This window comes from Saccopteryx leptura, chromosome X, assembly GCF_036850995.1.
Source record: "Saccopteryx leptura isolate mSacLep1 chromosome X, mSacLep1_pri_phased_curated, whole genome shotgun sequence".
Taxonomy (NCBI): Eukaryota; Metazoa; Chordata; class Mammalia; order Chiroptera; family Emballonuridae; genus Saccopteryx; species Saccopteryx leptura.
The window spans coordinates 36860789-36886083 of NC_089516.1; the positions used below are offsets into that span (position 1 = coordinate 36860789).

The window sequence follows — 25295 nt, forward strand, 5'->3', positions numbered from 1 at the left end:
TGAAAATTAAAACCATAATGAGATATCACCTCATACCTTCCAGAATATCTCTCATTAACAAATCAACAAACAAGTGCTAGTGAGGGTGTGGAGAAAAAGGAACCCTTCTGCACTGCTGGTGGGAATGCAGACTCATGCAGCCATTGTGAAAAAAATATTATGGTGTTTACTCAAAAAAGTAAAAATAGAACCGCCTTACAACCCAGCTATAGCACTTCTAGGCATATATCCTAAGAATCCCAAAACACTAATTCAGTAGAAGATATCCATACCCATGTTTATTGCAGCATTGTTTGTAGTAGCTAAGATATGGAAACAGCCAAAGTATCCATAAGTGGACAAGTGAATGAAAAAATCTGTGGTATATTTATACAATGGGATTATATGCAGACATAAAAAAGAAGGAAATCTTACCTTTTGGGACAACATAGATGGACCTGGGGATTATTATGCTAAGTGAAATAAGCCAGGCAGATAAAGACAAATACCATATGATTTCACTTATATGTGGAATCTAATGAACACAATAAACTGATGAACAAAATAAAAACAGAGGCAAGGTCATAGGTTGCAAACAGACAGCTGTAGGAGGGAAGGAGGAAGGATGCATGAGATCAAAGAAGGTGAAGGGATTAGCCAAATTATATATACATAACACATAGTTACAGACAACAGGGTAGCAATAACCAGAAGGAAAATGGAGGTAGAGGTATGAGAAGAGGGACAAAGGTAGCGTATGGGAGTGGAAAGAGACTATGCATTGGACATGAGGGGCATGATGCAGTTTGTAGAATGTTATATTAAGTGGGAAACTTGAAACCATGTCAATACAGCAAATTAAAAAAAAATTCTGATTAAAACACACACATATTGGCAAATATGTTCTCCCATTGTGTTGTTTCTCCTTTTATTCTGTTGTTGTCTTTCGCTGTGCAAAAGCTTTTTAGTTTGATATAATCCCATTTGTTTCTCTGGTCTTTTATTTCACTTGCCCATGGAGATAAATCAGCAAATATATCTCTGCGAGAGATGTCGGAGAGCTTACTGCCTATGTTTTCTTCTAAGATGCTTATGGTTTCAGAGCCTACATTTAAGCCTTTTATCCATTTTGAGTTTATTTTTGTGAATGGTGTAAGTTGGTGGTCTAGTTTCATTTTTTTTGCAGGAGGCTGTCCAATTTTCACAACACCATTTATTAAAGAGGCTGTTTTTACTCCATTGTATGCCCTTACCTCCTTTGTCAAATATCAGTTGTCCATAGAACATATTTGACAATATGTCTGATAAGGGGTTAATAACCAAAATTTATACAGAACTTGTAAATCTCAACACCAGGAAGACAAACAATCCAATCCAAAAATGGACAAAAGAAATGAATAGACACTTCTCCAAAGAGGACATACAGATGGCCAATAGGCATATGACAAAATGCTCAACATCACTAATCATTAGAGAAATGCAAGTTAAAACCACAATGAGATACCACCTCACACCAGTCAGAATGGCACTCATCAACAAAACAACACAGAATAAGTGCTGGCGAGGATGTGGAGAAAAGAGAACCCTCCTGCACTGCTGGTGAGAATGCAGACTGGTGCAGCCACTGTGGAAAACAGTATGGAGATTCCTCAAAAAATTAAAAATTGAACTTCCTTTTGACCCAGCTATCCCACTTCTAGGAATATACCACAAGAACACCATAGAACTGTTCCAAAAGGAGAAATGCACCCCCATGTTTATGTCAGCATTGTTCACAATAGCGAAGATCTGGAAACAGCCCAAGTGTCCATCAGTGGATGAGTGGATCAAAAAGCGATGGTAGATATATACTATGGAATACTACTCAGCCATAAAAAATGATGACATCGGATCATTTACAATAACATGAATGGATCTTGATAACATTATACGGAGTGAAATAAGTAAATCAGAAAAAAACTAAAAACTATATGAATCCATACATAGATGGGACATAAAAATGAGACTCAGAGACATGGAGAAGAATATTATGGTAACGAGGAATGGGGTGCGGGGTGAGGAGGGGGCAAGGAAGGAGAGAGAGGGGGTGGGGGAGTGGAGGGGCACAAGGAAAACCAGATAGAAGGTGATGAAAGACAATTTGACTTTGGGTGAAGGGTATGCAGCATAATCAAATGTCAAAATAATCTGGAAATGATGTCAGAGTAATGGCACAGTAGGAAGCAATACCGATAAATCTCCCCCAAAACTCAACAAGATCTTCAACCAGAAACAGAAAAACCTATCATTGGAGCCTCCAGAGGTTTTGCAATACACCCAAAGGTATGGTCGAGCAAAAAATTGGCTAAAGATATAATCAAACCCCAGAGGAAATAGGGAGTAAGAAATGCTCCGCCTTCCTCACTAACCTAAATAGGGCTGCTTTCACTGGGAACTGAGAATATAGAAACTAAGGCAGGCAAAGGGGGTGAATAGATTCAGGCTGCAGCACAAACGGCCGAACCAGGCTGTGGCACGGAGATCCAAGCCGAGGAAAAACTGCCTGTGGCAACCCAGGCAATAGAAGCTAACACTCGCACCAAACCCAGCAAAGAAAGACAAGTGGGGCAGCCATTTTCCCCGTCTCCTGGTTGGCACGCGCAGATAGTGGGCAAGAGATTCCTCCGAAGGCCCCGGGAGTGGGCACCCATGTTATCTCACAGAGATGCAGAGTCAGAGGCCTTTGTGTGGGCTGAAAGCGGAATCTCTGGGCCATCCCAGCGCCCTGAAAAAGCCACGCATGGGGAAGGAGTGAGAGCCAATTCCAACACTGGAACTTTTCGGTGCGGGCAGGTGTTTCACTCAGAGTGTGAGACTGCCGGCCTGATATCCTGGACTGTGCACAGATAGTGAGTGAGAGTTTCCTCCAAGCGCCCCGGGAGTTGGCATCCGCCTGTGTTACCGGACAGAGTGGCAGAGCCAGAGGTCTTTGAGTGGGCGGAAGCCCCACCTGATTATGCTAGCAGCTCTGACTGACTGAGCCTTACCCAGAGCCCTGTGCTGAGTAGGAATAGAGTGGGGAGTTGCCAGCTCTTTGAGCCTCTTACTATCCAGGCAGGGGAAGCAACAACCCCATAGCTGGATTATCAGGCTACTAATTGAGGAAGGAAAGACTAGGAGAGAGGCTCCAGGAACATGGACTCTCTCACTGTCGGAGCCTATAAATGCTAATGAGCCTCGACTGCCAAGGAGACTGAAGCACAATACATGGCATAGCCATAGAGACTTATCAACTGCAAACCTCTACCTGAGCATGCCAAAGAGGCAGAATCCAGGGTACAGAGTCACCAACCAGGAAGAGGAGAGAAAAGAAAAAGCAAGAAGATAACCTCTCAAAATCAAGAATAATCCACAGACTTTACTGCCTATCCCATTTTATTATATTTGTTCATTTGCTTCTCTTATCTTCATTCTTGATTTTTTTTTTCTTTCCTCCTCTAATTTGGTCGTTTAACTCTCTGCCAGTCTTACTCTCTCCTCTCCTTGAACTACACTACCCATAAGTGTTCTATCTCCCATTATCTTTTCTTTCCTCTTCCTTTCTCTCTATGAGGGTTACACTCCAAAACCCTTAACTCTCTCTCTCTCTCTCTCTCCTCTTTTTTCTTTTTTCTTTTAGTGGTACCCTCTTTTTTTTTCTCTCTCTCTCTTTCTTTTCTCCCTCTATATTAGTTTCTTCCTTTCTCCTTTACGTCTCCTCTCATTCAAACCTCAACAATGAACAAATTATCTTATCTGGGATTCAAACTTATGTATGTGGCATTTTGGGGGGGTTTTACTTCACCTTTTTAACTCACTAGCAGTGCTCCCATCCCTGGCTCTCCATTTTATCTAGTTCTTGTTCCACTAAATACAATAGTAATTTTTTAATTTGTCCCCCCATTTTCCTGTTTCCCTCTTATTCCTCTCATCATAACTCTTAGTCAACCAACACCTAAAAGCAAATCATTTTATTATTGACCCAAATTTTTTTCTTATTTGCTTTTTGTGGGTCCATACCCCCTTTTTTCTTTTTTTCTTTTTTTCTTTTTGCCCCTTTAGTACTTCTCCCCAATTCAGGCCCTCCATTACAGGCATTGTTTGTTCTATTTAGTACAATATAATTCAAAGTTCACCACAAGATTTTCTCAAGAAAGAGGGGAGAGGAGAGGAGAGGAAAAAAGAAGGGGGGGATAATTTCCTTTTTTAAAATTTTTATTTTATTTTTCTTTATTTAATTATTAACTTTAAAAAAAACTTTTTGATTTTTTATTTTTTTAACTTTTAATTCTTTATTAAATCTCATTAATACTAACAACAAAACCACCCTCAGATGCCATTAAGGAAGAGAAAATCAAATATCATGGATACAAAAGAAAGAGAGGTAACACAGCTAGATGAGGAAAAATCTATGGAGAAAAAATTTAATATATTGGAAACCTTGGAGTTAAACGACAGAGAATTTAAAATAGAAATCCTAAAAATACTCAGGGATATACAAGAAAACACAGAAAGGCAATTTAGGGAGCTCAGAAAACAACTCAATGAACACAAAGAATATATTTCCAAGGAAATTGAAACTATAAAAACAAATCAAACAGAGATGAAAAACTCAATTTACGAGCTGAAAAATGAGGTAACAAGCTTAGCTAATAGAACAGGCCAGATAGAAGGTAGGATTAGTGAAATAGAAGACAAGCAACTTGAGGCACAACAGAGAGAAGAAGAAAGAGACTCAAAAATTAAAAAAAAATGAGATAGCCCTACAGGAATTATCTGACTCCATCAAAAAGAATAACATAAGAATAATAGGTATATCAGAGGGAGAAGGGAGAGAAAATGGAATGGAGAACATACTCAAACAAATAATAGATGAGAACTTCCCAAGCCTGTGGAAAGAACTAAAGCCTCACATTCAAAAAGCAAACAGAACTCCGAGTTTTCTTAACCCCAACAAACCTACTCCAAGGCACATCATAATGAAGTTGGCACAAACCAATGGCAAAGAAAAAATTCTCAAGGCAGCCAGGGAAAAGAAGAATACAACATATAAAGAATACAACATTAGATTATCATTCAATTTCTCAAGAGAAACTCTACAAGCTAGAAGAGAGAGGACCTCAATTTTTAAAGTCCTGAAAGAGAGGAACTTTCAGCCATGAATACTATACCCATCAAAGCTATCCTTCAAATATGAAGGAGAAATAAAAACATTCACAGATACAGAAAAGATGAGGGAATTTATCATCAAAAAACCCCCACTCCAGCCCTGGCCGGTTGGCTTAGCGGTAGAGCGTCGGCCTGGCATGCAGGGGACCCGGGTTCGATTCCCGGCCAGGGCACATAGGAGAAGCGCCCATTTGCTTCTCCACCACCCCCCCGCCTCCTTCCTCTCTGTCTCTCTCTTCCCCTCCTACAGCGAGGCTCCATTGGAGCAAGGATGGCCCGGTCGCTGGGGATGGCTCCTTGGCCTCTGCCCCAGGTGCTAGAGTGGCTCTGGTCGCGGCAGAGTGATGCCCCGGAGGGGCAGAGCATCGCCCCCTGGTGGGCAGAGTGTCGCCCCTGGTGGGCGTGCTGGGTGGATCCCGGTCGTGTGCATGCAGGAGTCTGTCTGACTGTCTCTCCCCATTTCCAGCTTCAGAAAAATACAAAAAAAAAAAAAAAACCCACTCCAGGAATTACTAAAGGGGGTTCTCCAATCAGATATAAAGAACAACAAAAAAACAAAGCCACAAGTAAAAGCTCCAAGAAAAACACAATAAAACCAAATTTAAACTGTGACAACAACAAAAAGAAAGAGGGGGAGAGGATGGAGATTAACAGTAGCAAAGGACGATGGAGTGCAAAAGTACTCACAAAAGAGTGCACTACAATGAACAGGGTAGGAAACCTTTTCATTACTTAAAGGTAACCACCATTGAAAAAACGACCACAGAAGCACATGATTTAAAAAAGTTAGCAACAGAGGAAAGATATATGGAATACAACCAAATAAAAACAAAAGATAGAAAAACGAAAGAGAAGGATCAAACAAGACACAAAACTAACCGAAAGCAAGATATAAAATGGCAATAGGGAACTCACAAGTGTCAATAATTACACTAAATGTAAACAGATTAAACTCACCAATAAAAAGGCACAGAGTAGCAGAATGGATTAAAAAAGAAAATCCAACTGTATGCTGCCTACAAGAAACTCATGTAAGTAACAAGGATAAAAACAAATTCAAAGTGAAAGGCTGTAAAACAGTACTCCAAGCAAATAACATAAAAAAAAGCAGGTGTAGCAATACTCATATCGGATAATGCTGACTACAAGACAGGAAAAGTACTCAGAGACAAAAATGGCCATTTCATAATGGCTAAGGGGACACTGAATCAAGAAGACATAACAATTCTTAATATATATGCACCAAACCAAGGAGCACCAAAATATATAAGACAGCTACTTATTGACCTTAAAACAAAAACTGACAAAAATACAATCAGACTTGGAGACCTCAATACACCGCTGAGGGCTCTAGATCGGTCATCCAAACAGAGAATCAACAAAGACATAGTGGCCTTAAACAAAACACTAGAGCACCTGGATATGATAGACATCTACAGGACATTTCATCCCAAAGTGACTGAGTATACATTTTTCTCCAGTGTACATGGATCATTCTCAAGAATTGACCATATGTTGGGTCACAAAAACAATATCAGCAAATTCAGAAAAATTGAAGTTGTACCAGGCATATTTTCTGATCATAAAGCCTTGAAACTAGAATTCAACTGCAAAAAAGAGGAAAAAAATCCCACAAAAATGTGGAAACTAAACAACATACTTTTAAAAAATGAATGGGTCAAAGAAGAAATAAGTGCAGAGGTCAAAAGATATATACAGACAAATGAAAATGACAATTCAACATATCATAATCTATGGGATGCAGCAATAGCTGTGATAAGAGGGAAGTTCATATCACTTCAGGCATATATGCACAAACAAGAGAGAGCCCAAGTGAACCACTTAACTTCACACCTTAAGGAACTAGAAAAAGAAGAACAAACACAACCCAAAACCAGCCGAAGAAAGGAGATAATAAAAATCAGAGCAGAAATAAATGAAATAGAGAACATAAAAACTATAGAAAAAATTAATAGAACAAGGAGCTGGTTCTTTGAAAAGATCAACAAAATTGACAAACCCTTGGCAAGACTTACCAAGGAAAAAAGAGAAAGAACTCATATAAACAAAATCCAAAATGAAAGAGGAGAAATCACCACGGACACCGTAGATATACAAAGAATTATTGTAGAATACTATGAAAAACTTTATGCCACTAAATTCAACAACCTAGAAGAAATGGGTAAATTCCTAGAACAATACAACCTTCCTAGGCTGAGTCAAGAAGAAGCAGAAAGCCTAAACAGACCTATTAGTAGAGAAGAAATAGAAAAAAACATTAAAAACCTCCCCAAAAATAAAAGTCCAGGCCCAGATGGCTATACCAGCAAATTTTATCAAACATTCAAAGAAGACTTGGTTCGTATTCTACTGAAAGTCTTCCAAAAAATTGAAGAAGAAGCAATACTTCCAAACACATTTTATGAGGCCAACATAACCCTCATACAAAAACCAGGCAAGGATGGCACAAAAAAAGAAAACTACAGACCAATATCTCTAATGAATACAGATGCTAAAATAATCTGGAGATGTTTTCTCTGAACATATGTACCCTGATTTATCAATGTCACTGCATTAAAATTAATAAAATAAGATAAAATAAATAAATAAAACACACACATACACACAAAAATACACAAGGCTACTCTGTAAAGGTGATGAATATGCTTATTATCCTAATTTTGGTGATGGTATTACAGGTGTTTGCATGTGTTCAAGCTTACCAAATTGTACACATTATGTGAATTTATTTGTATTCTAATTATATATCTCAATAAAGTTGTTAAAAAGTCTCAAAATAGATCATAGTCCTAAATGTAAAACCATAAAACCTAAAAAAAAAACCACACATAAATTATTTGTGCAGCATTTAGTTAGGCAAAAGTTTTAGATTTAACAACAAAAGTAAAAAAGTAATTGGACTTTATTTTAATTTACCAACCATTTTCACTCTAAATGACACTGTTAAGAGAATGAAAAGATAAGCCACAGACAGGAGAAAGTATTTGCAAATTATATTTCTGGCAAAAGACCTGTATCCAGAATATGTAAATAATTCTTAAAATTCAACCATGAGAAATGAAACAATTCAATTAAAAATGATCAGAATAATGGAACAACTTTTCACCAAAAAAAAAAAAAATGCATATGCCAAAAGAAACACATACTTAATAGTTTAGAAAATACTAATTGAAACCATAATGATACAACACAGTACATCTATTACTATACCCAAAATGAAAAAAAAAAAAAAAAAAAGACTTGACAATATAAAATTCTGGGGAATATAGAAAGGAATGCTCACACAGTGCTGTAAAAAATGCAAGTGGTACAGCCACTTGAAAGATAATCTGGCATTTTCTTATATACAGTTAAGCACATACCTGTTGGATGACCCAGAAAACCTAGTCTTAGGTATTTCCTCAAGAGAAATGAAAATTTATGTTCAGCAAAAAGTCTGTATGTGAAGGTTTATAGCAGATTTATTTTTAATAATCAAAAATAGCAATAACAGTTGTCATTCAATGAATGAATTGATTAGTGAGGTATAGCCACAAAATGGAAAACTACTCAGCAATAAAAAGGAACAAACCATTGATTTATGGAACAACATGGATGATATCCAGTAAGAACAAGCACAACTACCATTCAAATCCTGTTTTCTAAATACTATTCTCAAATGAAAGTAACAGCGCTCCATGCCTGACGAGGTGGTGGAGCAGTGGATAGAGCGTCGGACTGGAATGCAGAGGACCCAGGTTCGAGACCCCGAGGTTACCAGCTTGAGTGCAGGCTCATCTGGCCTGAGCAAAAAGCTCACCAGCTTGGACCCAAGGTCGCAGGTTCGAGCAAGGGGTTACTCGATCTGCTGAAGGCCCGCGGTCAAAGCACATATGAGAAAGCAATCAATGAACAACTAAGGCAGGGGTCAGGAACCTTTTTGTCTGAGAGAGCCATTAACACCACATATTTTAAAATGTAATTTCGTGAGAGCCATACAACGACTCATGTACATTACGCATTATTCAATAAAAATTTGGTATTGTCCCAGAGGACAGCTGTGATTGGCTCCAGCCACCATGAACATGAGCGGTAGGAAATGAATAGATTGTAATACATGAGAATGTTTTATATTTTTAACATTATTTTTTTTTATTAAAGATTTGTCTGCGAGCCAAATGTAGCCATCAAGAGAGCCACATCTGGTTCGCGAGCCATAGGTTCCCAACCCCTGAACTAAGGTGTCCCAATGAAAAACTGATGATTGATGCTTCTCATCTCTCTGTGTTCCTGTCTGTCTGTCCCTATCTATCCCTCTCTCTGACTCTGTCCATGGGAAAAAAAAAGTAACAAGTGCTCCTTGGAGAACTGAGTGATTACTGTGCTGTGGATGGAGAAACATGAGGAGCCTGGAGCATTTTGTAGGGCCTAAAAGTAAGAAAGTGCTCAAACAAAACAAAACAGAGGAAGGATGAAGGCACATTGAAAGGGCAAAGTATCAGAGACACTCCCAGTGGCCAAAGTTGACTATAAATGGTCAGAAAGAGGAAATTTTTTAGATATAGAGCTGCCCTGTCTTCTGTTTATTTATCGTGATCCCATGAATCTGTGCTTTTGTCAGAATACATAGAATTGTACACCACAAAGCATGAATTTTACAGTACATGAATCAAAATATAAATTAGAAAGAAACAATAAAGAATTTCCAAAAATTGTAATGAGCATGTTAAATAGTTCCTACCTAAAACATATCTTTTGGCTACAGTTTGATGCTCATTGTATCTTTAAAATAACTTAACAGTTTTATAACTATACACATTTATGTTTGTTGTATATTTATTTTTTAAATAATATAATCAGTTCCAGTGAAACCATTGCCCAACCTAAGAATTTTCAATAACTTTTATACACTCTTTTCATCTTGCCTCCCTCAACCTGCTGTAATAATTTCATTATTCCAAATTTTATGCTCATCATTTCTTTGCTTTTAAAAATATCTCATATCATAAATATTCAATTAGGTTAATGCTCAAAAACTTTATTTTTAATGTTTATTTATGTAAGCAGTACCCAGACCAGGGAACAAACGTGACCACATCCCCAGCAATTCCACTGGGTCCCTATCAGTTACCCTTACAAGTGATGATTATCATTCTGACTTCTGTAACAGTATAAGTTTTTTTCTGTTTCTGAATGTTACTTAAATTATATACTATGTAATATCTAATGTCTGACTTATTTTGATCATATTATGTTTTTGGTATTTATTTATATTGTCTCAAAAATTTGTGGAAGTTAATTCTTGTTGTATAGTATCCTATTGTATGGGATTTATTTATTTATTCATTTTAGGCATTTAGTTTTTAATTTTTTACTGTTTGCACAGTGCTGCTATGAACATGCAGGCACATGCTTCTAGGAAACGTATTATGCATTTTTGTTGTCTGTACACTTAGGATTAGAATGGCTAAGTCTTAAGATATGCATGTGTTCAGCTGTAGTATGTACTATAAGTTTTACAAAGTAGAGTACCAATTGACAGTAGCACCAGTAATGATGAGAGTTTACTTGTTGTTTTATATCCTTAATGAAGTATGATATTTTTAAAATTTTATCTATTCTTATGAATGTGTAATGGTATCACCTTGTGGTTTCAATTTGCATTTCTTATTATTTTTCTTCTTTTCCAAATGAGAGAAGGGAAGATAGAAAGACAGACTCCCACATGTGCCCCAACCAGGATCCACCAGGCAACCCTGATCTGGGTCTAATGCTTTGTCCATTTGGAGCTGCTGGCAAAGGAGCTATTTTTAGCACCTGAAGTGGAGGTTCCATGAGCCATCTTTAGCACTTGGGTAAATGTGCTCCAACCAATAGAGCCATTGGCTGTGGGAGAAGAAGAGAGTTAGAGAGAGAAGGGGAAAGGGGAGGAGTTGAGCAGCAGATGTTCGCTTCTCCTGTGTGCTCTGACTGGGAATCCAACACAGGATATTCATACTCTGGTCCACTCTACCACTGAGCCAACTAGCCAGAGCCTGCATTTCCTGTTGATAACTGAAGTTGAGCATCATTTTATGTTGCTGGTTATTTGGAGATACCTCTTGTGAAGATTTTTATTGGTTATCAATTGTTTTGGTTTTAAAACATAACCTATTGGATTTATTTTCTTTCTTTAAAAATATTTATTTATTTATTTATTTTAGTGAGGAGAGAGAGAAGGAGGGAGTAGCAGGAATCATCAACTCACATACGTGCCTTGACCAGGCCCAGGGTTTCAAACAGGCGTCCTCAGTGTTCCAGGTCGACACTTGATCCACTGTGCCACCACAGGTCAGGCTGGATTTATTTTCAATTCATTAATCTTAATTCATCAATTTTTTTCTTTTATCCCTATAACTCCTTTTTTATGCTTTCCACAGAAGTTTTGTGTGTGTGGTTTTCTTTGTAAATGTTTGAATTAACTACTTAATTTAAAATTTCTATATTTTTACAGGCTGAAACTTTATCAGGAAATACAAAAAGATACAAAAATCACAGCACCAGATCAGAATGTGTGAGAAAAATACAGTAAATAAAAAATGTTTTAAATTCATATTTCTTTACATGTAAAAAAAGCCACACGTTTTCTTTGTTTTTGTTTTTTTTTTAAGATTTTATTTATTCATTTTGGAGAGGAGAGACAGAAGCAGTGGGAGGAGCAGGAAGCATCAACTCCCATATGTGCCTCTACCAGGCAAGCTCAGAGTTTTGAACAGGTGACCTCAGAGTTCCAAGCCGATACTTTATCCACTGCGCCACCACAGGTCAGGCACATTTTTTTTTTTGTAAAAGTACACTTAAATTTAACCACATTTCTCAATAGCTAAATTAAATTTCTGTAATTGGGTTTATAGGGAAAGAAAAGGGAATTTTCTCCAAAATTGCCCAACAGAAAACATTGCTGGAACCACTCATTTTATTTTTATACTATTGATTGTTATTCCCAAATGTTCTTCAAAATAAAAATCCTTATTTTATTATATAAATAAATAAATAAATAAAATTTCTGTGCTAAGTAATAAAGGTATTTTGTGTCCGTATTGCAGAAGCAAGGTAGATTTTCATCTAAAATTTGGTTCAGATGTCAAGACTAATAATGCCCCATGCACAAAAAGGATATAAAAAGCATTACTTACATCAGGGGTCCCCAAACTACGGCCCGCGGGCCACATGCAGCCCCCTGAGGCCATTTATCCGGCCCCCGCAGCACTTCTGGAAGGGCACCTCTTTCATTGGTGGTCAGTGAGAGGAGCATAGTTCCCATTGAAATATTGGTCAGTTTGTTGATTTAAATTTACTTGTTCTTTATTTTAAATATTGTATTTGTTCCTGTTTTGTTTTTTTACTTTAAAATAAGATATGTGCAGTGTGCATAGGAATTTGTTCATAGGTTTTTTTTATAGTCCGGCCCTCCAACGGTCTGAGGGACAGTGAACTGGCCCCCTGTGTGTAAAAAGTTTGGGGATCCCTGACTTACATAATGAAGCTTTTTAGGGAGAACAGGGCAGGCATCCCAAGATAGTCTGAAAGTGGCTTGAGAGAACTAAGAAGGGAGTCTGCTTTGGACTTTTATGATGCTTAGGGAATTGAGCCAGGGTGGGGATTTCTGTGCATGGGCAAGGCATTGTGTTCTTTGAATCTTCTGCCTCCACCAAAGGAGGGAGCACCCAGGCTTTCTCATCAGCTTGTTCATATGTGGGGCAGAAGAAGTGGGAAAGCTGAGGATTAAAAGATGTCATCAGCCAAACATCAAAAAAATGAAGTCATGCTCTTTATTACAAAGTACTTAAATTTTCTTTGCTGTCTCATTTTTTTTCTGTTTTATTGAGATATAGTTGACATAAAGCTCTATAGAAGTTTAAGGTGTATAGCATAATGACTTGACGTAGATATATCATGAAATAAATACAATAAGTACAGTTAAACTCCATCTCCTCCTGTAGTTACAAATAGTTTTTTCCTTGTGGGGAAAATTTTTAGGATCTCTTTTTTTGTTTGTTTGTTTTTTGTGAGGGGGGGGTTGTGACAGAATCAGAGAGACAGAGAGAGGGACAGGAAGGGAGAAACATGAAAAATTCTTTGTTGCAGCTCCTTATTTGTTCATTGATTGCTTTCTCATATGTGCCCTGATCGAGGGGCTACAGCAGACCCAGAGACTCCTTGTTCAAGCTGGTGAGCCTTGCTCAAACCAGATGAGCCCACACTCAAGCCAGTGACATCGGGGCTTTGAACTTGGGTCCTCTGTGTCCCAGTCCAATGCTCTATCCACTGCACCACCACCTGGTTAGGCTTCACAGAGTTGTGTTAAAGATAGTTATTATGTTATACATACATTTCTAGTATTTAATTATTTTGTAACTGAAAGTTTGTGCCTTTTGACTACCATCATCCAATTCCCCTCTTCCACCCCTAAGATCTTGTTTTCTTTTTAAATAAATTTATTGGAATGACACTGGTTAATAAAAGTATATAAATTTCAAGTATACAATTCTATAATATATCATCTGTACATTGCATTGTGTGTCTACTCCAAAAGTAAAAATTTTAATCATTATATATTTGAGCCCCTTTACCCTTAATCATCACCCACTCCCCTTCCTTCTGGTAACCACTATGTTGTTGTCTGTGTTTATGAGTTTCATTTTTATACTCCACATATAAGTAAAAGTCATATGGTTCTGAACTTCTTCTGAATGACTTATTTGCTTAGCATGATATCCAATCATGATGTCACGAATGACAGTATTTCATCTTTCCTTATGGTTGAGTAGTATTTCATTGTATATATGCAGCACATCTTCTTATCCAAACACGTATTGAAAGACACTTTGGTTGTCTCCATGTCCTAGCCACCATGAATAGTGCTGCAATGAAGATAGGGAATGCATATATTTTTGGGAATATTTTTTTTTTTATTTTTTTGTGTGTAGATACCCAGAAAAGTGGTTCACATGGTAACTCTATTGTTATTTTTTGAGGAGCCTCCATATTGTTTTCTTTTTTAAATGTTTATTTAGAAAATTAACTTTAACAGGGTGACATTGATCAATAGGAGTACATAGGCTTCAGGTAAACATTTCTATAGCATTTGAACTGTTTATTATGTTGTATATGCATCACCCAAAGTCAAATCATTTCCATCACCTTATATTTGTCCCTCTTTAGGCCCTTCCTCTTACGTGCTACCCTCTCTTTATTCACTCAAGTCCCTTACCCCTCCCCCACATTCCCTTCCCCCTGGTAACTACTTTACATTTACCTATGTTCATAAGTCTCAGTTTTATATCCCACCTATGTGTGATATCATATAGTGTGTAGCTCTTTCTCATTTACTTATTTCACTCAGTATAATGTTCTCAAGTTCCATCCATGTTGTCGGAAATGTCACTCTGTGAACATTTATTATTGCTGAGTAGTATTCCATTGTATATGTGTACAACATCTCCTTCATCCAATCCCCTATTGAGGAACACTTTGGTTGTTTCCATGTCTTGACCACTGTAAACAATGCTGCAATGAACATGGGGCTGCATGTGTCTTTACATACCAATGTTTTTGAGTTTTGGGGGTATATACCCAGTAGAGGGATTGCTGGGTCATATGGTAGTTCTAGTCTAAGATTTTTGAAGAACCATCATACTTTCTTCAATAATGGCTATACTAATTTGCATTCCCACCAGCTGTGGATGAGGTTTCCTTTTTCTCCACAGCCTCTCCAACACTTGGTATTACCTGTCTTGTTGATAATTGCTAATCGAACAGGTGTGAGGTGGTATCTCATTTTGATTTGCATTTCTCTAATAGCTAGTGAAGATGAGCATCTTTTCATATACCTGTTAGCCATTTGTATGTCTTCTTGGGAGAAGTGTCTGTTCAGGTCCATTCCCCATTTCTTTCTTTTTTTAAAATCTTTTTATTTATTCATTTTTAGAGAGAGAGGAGAGAGAGAAAGGGGAAGGAGCAGGAAGCATCAACTCCCATATGTGCCTTGACCAGGCAAGCCCGGGGTTTTGAACCGGCAACCTCAGCATTCCAGGTTGACACTTTATCCACTGCACCACCACAGGTCAGGCGTCATTCCCCATTTCTTAATTGGATTGTTTGCTTGTTTGTTCCTGAGCTGAGTTCTTTATATATTTTGGATATTAACCCCTTATTGGAGCTATTGTTTGCAAATATCTCCCATTTAGCTGGATGCCTGTTTGTTTAGTTATCATTTTCTTTTTTGTGAAGAAGCTATTATTTGATATAGTCCCATTCATTTATTTTTGCCTTTGCTTCCCTTGCCTTTGGGGTAAAATTTATAAATTGTTCTCTATGGCCAAGGTTCATGAGCTTAGTGCCTATGTTTTCTTCTATGTAATTTATAGTTTCAGGTTTTATATTTAGATATTTAATCCATTTTGAATTAATTTTTGTGCAGGAGAATAAACTGTAGTCAAGTTTCATTCTTTTGCATGTGGCTTTCCAATTTTCCCAGCATTACTGATCACGCTTTCTTTTCTCCATTGTATGTTTTTGACTCCTTGTCAAAGATGATTTGTCCATATATATGAGATTTTATTTCTGGGCTCTCGATTATGTTCCAGTGGTCTGTATGTCTGTTTTTCTGCCAATACCATGCTGTTTTGATTTTTGTGGCTCTATTTTAAAGTTGAAGTGAGGGAGTGTGATTTTCTGGCTTTATTCTTTTTCCTCAGGATTGCTTTGGCTTCAGGGTTTTTTATGGTTCCATACAAACCTGGTGATTTTTTGTTCTATTTCATTAAAAATAACATTGAGATTTTGATGCAGATTGCATTAAATATGTATATTGCTTTGGATAGTATGGACATTTTAACTATATTGATTCTTCTAATCTATGAACATGGAATAAATATTTTTCCATTTCATTGTGTATTTTTCAATTTTTTTAATAATGCTTTGTACTTCAATATATAGGTCCTTCTCATCCTTTGTTAAGTTTATTTCTAGGTATTTTAACTTTTTGTTGCAATTATAAAAGAAATTATATTTCTTAGTTCATTTTCTGAAGTTTCATCATTGGCATATAGGAAAGCAATAAACTTTTGTCTATTGATTTTGTACCCTAAAACATTACTATATTGGTTTATTGTTTCCAATAGTTTTTTGGTGGAGTCTTTGAGGTTTTCTATATACAGAATAATGTCATCTGCAAAAAGTGATACATTGAGTTCTTCTTTCACAGTATTAATGCCTTTTATTTATTTCTTTTGCCTGATAGCTTTGGCTAATACTTCCAGAACAGTGTTGAATAGACTGGAGACAGTTAGTTTTGTGTTGTTCTTGATTTAGAGGAAAACCCTTCATTTTTATCACGATTTAAAATGATATTGGCTGATGGTTTGTCATATATGGCCTTTATTATATTGAAGTACTTTCTTTTTATACTGATTTATTGAGTGTTATAAATACTAATAGATGTTGTATCTTATTGGATGCCTATCCTGTATCACTTGATATTATCATATGAATTTTGTTCTTTGTTTTGTTTATGTGGTGTATTACATTGATCAATTTACGTATGTTGAGCTATCCTTGTGCTCCTGGAATGAATCCTACTTGATTGTGATATATTATTTTTTAATGTGTTAGTGTATCTGATTTGCTAGTATTTTTTTATTTGCTATCATATTGTTTAGTATTTTTGCAATGTATTCATCAGAGATATTGATTTATAGTTTTCTTTCATTGTGTGTTCCTTGCCAATTTTTTTTATCAGGGTTATATTGACTTCATAAAATGTGTTAGGAAGTACATACTGCTTATTCTATTTTTTGGAAGATTTTGAGAAGAATAGGTATCAAATCTTCTTTGAATGTTTGGTAGAATTCACTAGTGTAGCCATCTGGTCCTGTATTTTATTTTGAGGGAAGTTTTATTTTGTTTTGTTTTGTTTTTGTGACAGAGACAAAGAGAGGGAGAGATAGAGCAGACAGACAGGAAGGGAGATGAGAAGCATCAATTCTTTGTTGTAGCACCTTAGTTGCTCATTGATTGCTTTCTCATATGTCCCTTGACCAGGGAGGGGAGGTACAGCAGACCGAGTGACCCCTTGCTGAAGCCAGTGACCTTGGGCTCAAGCTGGTGAGCCTTGCTCAAACCAGATGAGCCTGCATTTAAGCTGGCAAACATGGGGTTTTAAACATGGGTTTGAAGGAAGTTTTTCATAGCTGTTTTTGTTTTCTTCCTGCTTATGGCTCTATTTAGGTTTTCCACTTCCTTGTTACTCAGCCTAGGAAGATCATATAGTTCTAGGAATTTATCCATTTCTTCTAGATTGTTGAATTTGGTGGCATATAATCTTTCACAGTATTCTACTCTGATGTTTTGTAGATCTGTGATGTCTGTGGTAATTTCTCCTCTTTTATTTCAGATTTTGTTTGTGTGAGTTCTTTCTTTTTTTTTTTTCCTTAGTGAGTCTAACCAATGGTTTGTCAATTTTATTGATCTTTACAAAGAAACAGCTCTTTGATTCATTAATTTTTTTCTATAGTCTTTTTATTCTCTATTTCATTTAGTTCTGCTCTAATTTTATTATTTCTTTTCCTCTTTTGACTTTGGGTTGCCTTTGTTTTTCTTTTTCTACTTCTTTAAGTTGTGATGTTAGGTTATTTACTTGGGATCTGTCTTGTTTCTTGACACAAGCCTGTAATGATATAAACTTGCTGTTATTACTGCTTTCACTGCATCCCATAAGTTTTGATATGTCCTGTTGTCATTATCCTTTGTCTGTATATATCATTTGATCTCTGCTTTTATTTCTTCTTTGACCCAGTTTTTAAAAGCATGTTGTTTAATTTCCACATTTTTGTGGGTATCTTTACTTTCTTTTTTCAGTTGAATTATAATTTTCAGGCTTATAGCCAGAAAATATACTTGGTATAATGTCAATCTTCCTGAATTTCTTGATGTTAGTTTTGTGGCCCAACATACAGTCTATCCTTGAGAATGTTTTATGCCAGGGGTCCCCAAACTTTTTACACAGGGAGCCAGTGCACTGTCCCTCAGACCGTTGGAGGGCTTGACTATAAAAAAAACTATGAACGAATCCCTATGCACACTGCACATATCTTATTTTAAAGTAAAAAAACAAAATGGGAACAAATACAATATTTAAAATAAAGAACAAGTAAATTTAAATCAACAAACTGACCAATATTTCAATGGGAACTATGAGCCTGCTTTTGGCTAATGAGATGGTCAACGTGCTCCTCTCACTGACCACCAATGAAAGAAGTACCCCTTCCGGAAGTGCAGCGGGGGCCAGAAAAATGGCCTCAGGGGGCCACATGTGGCCTGCAGGCTGTAGTTTGGGGACCCCTGTTTTATGCACATTGGAAAACAATGTATAATCTGATATTCTTAGATAAAATGTCTTGCAAATATATATTATATACATTTGATCTAGCATGTGGTTTAATATTGATAGTTTTTGTTGATTTTCTGTTTGGATTATCTATCTAAAGCCATCAATGGTTTGTTGAGATCTCCAAGTATGATTGTGTTTTTGTGTTTTTATTTTTAGAAAAGTTAGTAAATGTCTTATATATTTTGGTGTTTTTTTTGCTCAGTGGATATATATTAAGAAGTGTTATATCTTAATACAATGTCCACTTTATCATTATGAAATATCCATCTTTCTCTGGTTACCTTTATTCTCATAAATTCAACATTGTCAGATATAGGTATGACTACACCTGCTTTTCTTTAGGGATTCTTTTCTTGGAGAATCATTTTCCAACCTTTCACTTTGATTCATCTTTTGTCCTTGTATCTCTGAGGTGTCTCTTGAAGGCAGCATATGATTGGGTTTTGATATTTGATCCAATTTGCTACTTTGTGCCTCTTTATTGGTGAGTTCAGTCCATTTACATTTAGTGCAATTATTGACACTAAAGGATTTCCTTTAATTATTTTATGTTTTGTTTTCTGGTAGCTCTGTGTCTCACTTAGTTCTTGTTTGTATATTGATTTGGGTAATACGTCTATTTTAACTATGTTGATTCTTCCAATCCACGAACATTGAATCTTTTTTCATTTCATTGTGTCTTTTTCTATTTTTTTAAATAATGTTTTGTAGTTTTCAGTACACAGTACATAATTCCTTTATATCCTTTGTTAAGTTTATTCCTAGATACTTTATTATTTTTGTTGAAATTGTAAAAGGAATTGTTTTTCTGAGTTCATTTTCTGAAGTTTTATTGTTGGTATATACAAAATCAGTAGACTTTTATATATTTATTTTGTATTCTTCAACTTAACTATATTGGTTTATTGTTTCTAATAGTTTTTTGATGGAGACTTTGGGGTTTTTTATATATGGGATGATGCCATCTGCAAAAAGTGATGCTTTTACTGCTACTTTCCTGATATGGATGCCTTTTATTTCTTTATCTTACCTGATCACTCTGGCTAAATCTTCCAGAACTATCTTGAATAAGAGTAGAGATAGTGAGAAACCTTGTTTCATTCTTGATTTTAGTGAAAAAGCCTTCATTTTTTCACCATCGGGTATGATATTAGCTGATGGCTTATCATATAAGGCCTTTATTATGTTCAGGTACTTTTTTTCTATTTTGATTTTATTGAGTGTTTTAAAGATAAAAGATGTTGTACTTTGTTGAATGCCTTTTCTGAATCTATTGATAGGACCATATGGTTTTTGTTCTTTATTTTGTTGATGTGGTATATTACGGTGATTGATTTCTGTATGTTGAGCCACCCTTGTGCTCCTGAAATAAATCCAACTTGATCATGACATATTATTTTTTAATGTGTTGTGTTCAATTTGCTAGTATTTTGTTTAGGATTTTTGTATCTGTATTTATTGGAGATATTGGTCTGTAGTTTTCATTTTTTATGTTGTCATTGCTAGGTTTTGTTATGAGAGTTATGTTAGCTTCATAAAATGTGTTGGGGAATATTGCTTCTTCTTTTAATTACTGGAAGACTTTAAGAAAAATAGGTATCAAATCTTCATTGAATGTTTGTTAGAATTTACAAGTATAACCATCTGACCATGGATTTTGTTTATAGGGAGGGAAGTTTTTTTATTTTGCATTTATTTATTTATTTATATAGATATCTATTTTTTAGGATATTTATTATTATTATTAAAATTTTAAATTTATTATATTAACATGGACTCAAGAGTCCCACTCAATATAACATCCACACCTCAAACCACACACCCCCTATTACAGCTGTGTTATCCTCTTTCCTCTAACTCCCCCCATTACCTCTAGGATTTGCTGTCCTGTCATCTATATCACTGTGCTATGTATATATAATTTCACTAATCCCTTCACCTTCTCTGATCCCATCCGCTCACCCTCCTTCCCTCTGACAGCTGTCCCTTTGCTCCCCATGACCCTGCCTCTGCCTCTATTCAGTTCCTCTGTTCACCTTGTTTATTAGATTCTACATATAAGTGAGATCATATAATATTTTTCTTTCTTTTCCTGGATTATTTCTTTTAGCATAATAATCTCCAGGTCCATCCATGCCATCACAAAATGGAAGATTTCCTTCTTTGTTACAGCCTCATAGTATTCCATTGTGTATATGTACCACAATTTTTTTCCATTGGTCCACTGATGGACACATGGACTTTATCCAGAACTTGTCTATTGTAAGCAATGCTGCAACAAAAATGGGGTGCATATCTTCTTTTGAATCAGTGTTTTAGGATTCTTAGGATATATTTCTAAAAATGAGATAGCTGAGTCAAAAAGCAGTTCCATTTTCAAATTTTTCAAACTAAAATATAATTTTTTTAGATTTTATTTATTCATTTTGAGAGAGAGAGAGAGAAAGAGAGAAGGGGGGAGAAGCAAGAAGCATTAGCCCCCATATGTGCCTTGACCAGGCAAGCCCATAGTTTAGAACCTGAAACCTCAGTGTTCCAGGTCAAAGCTTTATCCACTGCACCAACACAGGTCAGGCCATTTTTAATTTTTTGATGAAACTTCATGTTTTCCATAGTGTCTATACATGTCTGGATTCCCACCAGTAATGCAAGAGGGTTCCCTTTTCTCCACACCCTTGGCAGCACTTGTGTGTTGATTTGTTAATGAGTGCCATTCTGACAGGTGGGAGGAGGTATCTCATTTTGGTTCTTAATTGGCATTTCTTTTGATAATTAGTGATGTTGAACATTTTTTCATATGCCTATTGGCCATCTCTATCTCCTCTTTGGAGAAGTGTTCATTCATTTCCTTTGCCCAGTTAACCTTTGTGTTGAGTTTCAGAAGTTCTTTATAAATTTTGGTCATTAACCCCTTATCAGACATATTGGCGAATATGTTCTCCCATTGTATGGTTTGTCTATTTAATTTGTTAATGGTGTCTATTGCTATGTAAAAACTTTTTAGTTGGATATAGTCCCAACTGTTTATTTTGTCTTTTATTTCACTTGCCCGTGGAGATATATCAACAAAAATATTGCTACAAGAGATATTGGAGAGTTTACTGCCTATGTTTTCTTCCAAGATATTTCTGGTTTCACGACTTAAATTTAAGTCTTTTATACATTTTGAGTCTATTTTTGTGAATGGTATAAGTTGGTGCTCTAGTTTTATTTTTTTGCATGTACCTGTCAAATTTTCCCAACAACATTTATTAAAGAGACTATGTTTACTCCATTGTATACTCTTTCCTCCTTTGTCAAATATCAATTGACCATAAAGGTGGGGGGTTATTTCTGGGTTCTCTGTTCTGTTCCATTGACCCTATGCTTTTTCTTATGACAGTACCAAGCTGTTTTTTTTTTTAATAATTTTATTTTTTTAATGGGGTGACATCAATAAATCAGGATACATATATTCAAAGATAACAAGTCCAGGTTATCTTGTCGTTCAATTATGTTGCATACCCATCACCCAAAGTCAGATTGTCCTCTGTCACCTTCTATCTTGTTTTCTTTGTGCCCCTCCCCACCCCCTTTCCCTCTCCCATTCCCCCCTCCCCCCCGTAACCACCACACTCTTATCAATGTCTCTTAGTTTCACTATTATGTCCCACCTACGTATGGAATAATACAGTTCCTGTTTTTTTCTGATTTACTTATTTCGCTTCGTATCATGTTATCAAGATCCCACCATTTTGCTGTAAATGTTCCGATGTCATCATTTCTTATGGCTGAGTAGTATTCCATAGTGTATATGTGCCACATCTTCTTTATCTAGTCATCTATTGATGGGCTTTTTGGTTGTTTCCATGTCCTGGCCACTGTGAACAATGCTGCAATAAACATGGGGCTGCATGTGTCTTTACGTATCAATGTTTCTGAGTTTTTGGGATATATACCCAGTAGAGGGATTGCTGGGTCATAAGGTAGTTCTATTTTCAGTTTTTTGAGGAACCACCATACTTTCTTCCATAATGGTTGTACTACTTTACATTCCCACCAACAGTGTATGAGGGTTCCTTTTTCTCCACAGCCTCTCCAACATTTGCTATTACCTGTCTTGCTAATAACAGCTAATTGAACAGGTGTGAGGTGGTATCTCATTGCCGTTTTGATTTGCATTTCTCTAATAGCTAAAGAAGATGAGCATCTTTTCATATATCTGTTGGCCATTTGTATTTCTTCCTGGGAGAAGTGTCTATTCATATCTTCTTCCCATTTTTTTATTGGATTGTTTGTTTGTTTGTTGTTGAGTTTTATGAGTTCTTTGTATATTTTGGATATTAGGCCCTTATCTGAGCTGTTGTTTGAAAATATCATTTCCCATTTAGCTGGCTTTCTGTTTATTTTGTTATCAGTTTCTCTTGCTGAGCAAAAACTTCTTAGTCTGATGTAGTCCCATTCATTAATTTTTGCCTTCACTTCTCTTGCCTGTGGAGTCAAATTCATAAAATGCTCTTTAAAACCCAGGTCCATGAGTTGAGTACCTATGTCTTCTTCTATAGTACCAAGCTGTTTTGATTACAATGGCCCTGTAATATAACTTGATATCAGGAAGTGTGATACCTTCCACTTTATATTTTATTTTCCAGGTTGCTGAAGCTATTCGGGTTTTGTTTGGTTTGGTTTTGGTTTTGGTTTTGGTTCTATATAAAATTTTGAAATAGTTGTTTCATATCTTTGAAGTATGCCATTAGTATTTTAATAGAAATTGCATTGAATCTATAGATTGTTTTGGGTAGTATAGATATTTTAATGATGTTATTTCTTCCTATCCATGAGCACGGTATATGCTTCCACTTGTTTGTACCTTCCTTGATTTTTTTTTAATGTCCTATAATTTTTCCGAGTACAAGTCTTTTATCTCCTTGGTTAAATTTACTCCTAGGTACTTTACTTTTTTGTTGCAATAGTGAAGGGGATTGTTTCCTTAATTTCTCTTTCTGACAGTTTATTGTTGGTGTATAAAAATGCCGCTAATTTATAAATATTAATTTCATATTCTACCACCTTGCCGAATTTATTAAGTCTAGTAATTTTTTGACTGAGACTTTAGGATTTTCTATGTATAGTATCTTGTCATCAGGAAATGACAGTTTTACTTCTTTTTCAACTTGAATTTCTGTTATTTCTTTTTCTTGTCTGATTGCTATGGCTAGGATTTCCAGAATTATGTTGAATAAAAGTGGTGTAAAGGGGCACCCCTATCTTGTTCCTAACCTTAAAAGAATTGTTTTTAATTTTTGACCATTAAGTATAATGTTGGTTGTGGGTTTGTCATATATGGCCTTTATTATGTTCACATATGTTTCCTGTATTCCCACTTTTCTGATAATTTTGATCCTAAATGACTGTTGGATTTTATAAAATACTTTTTCTGCATCTATTGATATAATCATGTGATTTTATCTTTCATTTTGTTTATGTGATGAATCACAATCACTGATTTGCAAATATTGTACCAGCCTTGCCTCCCTGGAACAAGTTCCATTTGATCATGTTGTATGATCTTTTTAATGTATTGCTGGATCCAGTTTGCTAATATTTTTTGAGAATTTTAGCATCTATGTCCATCAAGGATATTGACCTATAGTTTTCTTTCTTTATAGTGTTTTTACCTGGTTTTGGAATGAAGATCCTGCATGTTTCATAAAAAGGACTTTGAAGTCTGCCCTCCTCTTCAATATTTTGTAATAGCTTGAGATGGATAGGTGTTAATTCTTCTTTGAATGTTTAGTAAAATTCACCTGTAAAGCAATTTGGTCAAGAACTTTTGTGTGCTGGGAATTTTTTGATAACTGTTCCGATTTCATTTGCTGTAATTGGTCTGTTTAGGTTTTCTGATTCATCTAGATTGAGTTTTTGAAGATTGTATGTTTCTAGAATTTACCAATTTGGCCTAGGTTGTCCAATTTTTTGGCATATAGATCTTCATGGTATTCTTACAATCCTTTTGTATTTCTGTGGTGTCAGTTGTTATTTCTTCCTTTTCATTTCCTATTTTATTTATTTGGGATCTCTCTTTTTTTTCTTGATGAGTCTGCTTCAAAGTTCATCAATTTTGTTTATCATTTCAAAGAAACAGCTCTTGTTTTCATTAATATTTTGTATAAGTTCTCTAGCCTCTATGTCATTTATTTCTGCACTGATATTTATTATTTTCTTCCTTCTGTTTCCTCTTAGTTTTATTTGTTGTTCTTTTTCTAGTTATTTTAGTGCAGTGTTAGACTGTTTATTTGAGCTTTTATTATTTTAAAATATGCCTGTAACACTATGAATATCCCTCTCAAGACTACATTCACTGTGTCCCATAGATTTTGAGTTATTCTATGTTCATTTTCATTTGTTTCAAGAAAAATTTTTTATAAATAAATTTTTATTAATTTTAAAGGGGTGACATCAATAAATCAGGGTACATATATTCAAAGCAAACATGTCCAGGTTATCTTGTCATTCAATTATGTTGCATACCCATCACCCAAAGTCAGATTGTCCTCCGTCACCTTCTATCTAGTTTTCTTTGTGCTCCGCCCCTTCCTCCTTCCCTCCCCCTGCCCCCCGTAACCACCACACTCTTATCTGTGTCTCTTGGTCTTGTTTTTATGTCCCACTCATGTGTGGAATCCTGCAGTTCTTGTTTATTTCTAATTTACTTATT

The 25295-nt window shown here is 35.8% G+C and overlaps 1 protein-coding gene across 3 annotated transcripts in view; it reads left to right on the forward strand.

The window, feature by feature from the left end:
- SPRY3 (sprouty RTK signaling antagonist 3) overlaps positions 1-25295 on the forward strand; it is a 195619-nt gene that overhangs the window by 110206 nt on the left and 60118 nt on the right. Inside the window, exon 1 of one of the 3 annotated variants that reach the window (XM_066356212.1) lies at positions 11438-11496. The exons of 1 other annotated variant lie outside the window; for it this stretch is intronic. The gene's annotated coding sequence lies outside the window, so the exon portion shown is untranslated. Of the gene's footprint in view, positions 1-11437; positions 11497-15242; positions 15272-25295 lie in introns of those variants that run through there. One more of the 3 variants, XM_066356213.1, reaches the window with a different exon arrangement.